Here is a 1506-nt window from a genome sequence, read left to right as displayed (position 1 = left end):
CAAAATATAAGCATTTATCTTAACAGAAAAAGATTCTTTCAGGCAAGTTTGCTTTTAAAAAAATGGAGTCTCATCTAACTCTGGCAAGCGCTATTGATTATGCGTGAACCATGTTAACTACAATGCAACTTTTTATCCAGAGAGGAAGACAGATATTGATGAAACACAGCAGAAGTAGCAAAAAAAGATGGTGAGCGTACAAATGTTCAGATACGGAGAAGAGATAAAGCCCAAAACCCTTGGGACTTTTCATCTCGATGTAATACATCACGGCAGACAGGATAACGCAGCCTGGGAAATGGAGCATTTTTCATGGGGAGCCATCAGCCATACAGTAAAATCTTAACCCGCAGTCACTCAGGAGAAATGGAATTCCTCATTCTCCGTTCTGGCTAGTTCCCCACTGTGGGTGCCATGGCTTCCAATAGCAAATCTGGCTGCTGATAGCACAGGTACTTGATTTTCCTGCGATTCCTTAAGGCATTCAGAGGGTTCAGAGTGCCTTGGCTCTCAGGCAAGAAGCAGGGAAGACCCAGAGGCCTGCAGCTGAGCAGGTGTGAGTGGTGAGCAGAAGCCTGCTTCTCCTGCACTCTCCTCCCCCTGCCCTGGTTTCCTGGGAGGCGCTGCTTGGGAGAATCTCAGCCCAAGAGGAAGAACAGGGAAAGGGGAGGAGTCTCCGCATCTGGGTCCTGGGGGCTTCGGCTTGGCCTCCAGGAGAATCTGCTGTTCCCTGGCCATCAGGGCCTGGGAAACTAACATGGAGACCCTTCTGTGTGTCACTCTGCCCCGGGCTTCCCCACATTTGCTCCTCTGACCACCTAGAGGAGGAGGCTACTATCCACTTTTGTTTATGAAAATACAAACCAGGGTGATAAATGCTGTGTTAGAAGTACTACAGGTACTACAGGAGAGTAGAGAATGCATCTACTTGGCCAGAGAGAAGAAAATCCAGAAGGATCTCTCTCTCTCTCTCTCTCTCTCTCTCTCTCTCTCTCTCTCTCTCTCACACACACACACACACTGCGCTAATCTATCAGCAGAGCCATTCAGAGTGGAATTAAGCATTTGAGGCAGTGGAATCACACTTGCACTTATCTTGGGAAGGTGAGCTTATTTCATCCCACTCCTAGAAACGTAGATCTGGTGTGTGCAGTGGGAAGGTAATTTACCATAGTGGAAGCCCAGCGGAGGAGGAAATGTTTTGTAAACTGATTGTCTCACGTTGTTAGCATTTTGCTTTCCTGTTACACATAGTATAGTGCAGATGGGGCATATGTCAGAGTAATTAGGCAACTATAGATAGAAGATACTTGTAGGCAAAAGAGGATTTTCTGGCCATAAGATGCAGCTGGATTTCTACTGCCACTCACCAGATACTACATCTTTGTCAAAGGATCGAAGCAGAAAATCTTTGCTACAGACAGATGAATAAGAACATTGTTATTTTGACTTAAGTAACTTTTTTAGAAAAAGAGACATTTTCTTCTCTTTCTCTTTCCCTCCCTC

The sequence above is a fragment of the Myotis lucifugus genome, unplaced genomic scaffold (assembly GCF_000147115.1).
Source record: "Myotis lucifugus unplaced genomic scaffold, Myoluc2.0 scaffold_30, whole genome shotgun sequence".
In the NCBI taxonomy this organism is placed as follows: Eukaryota; Metazoa; Chordata; class Mammalia; order Chiroptera; family Vespertilionidae; genus Myotis; species Myotis lucifugus.
This window is presented reverse-complemented; position numbering follows the sequence as displayed.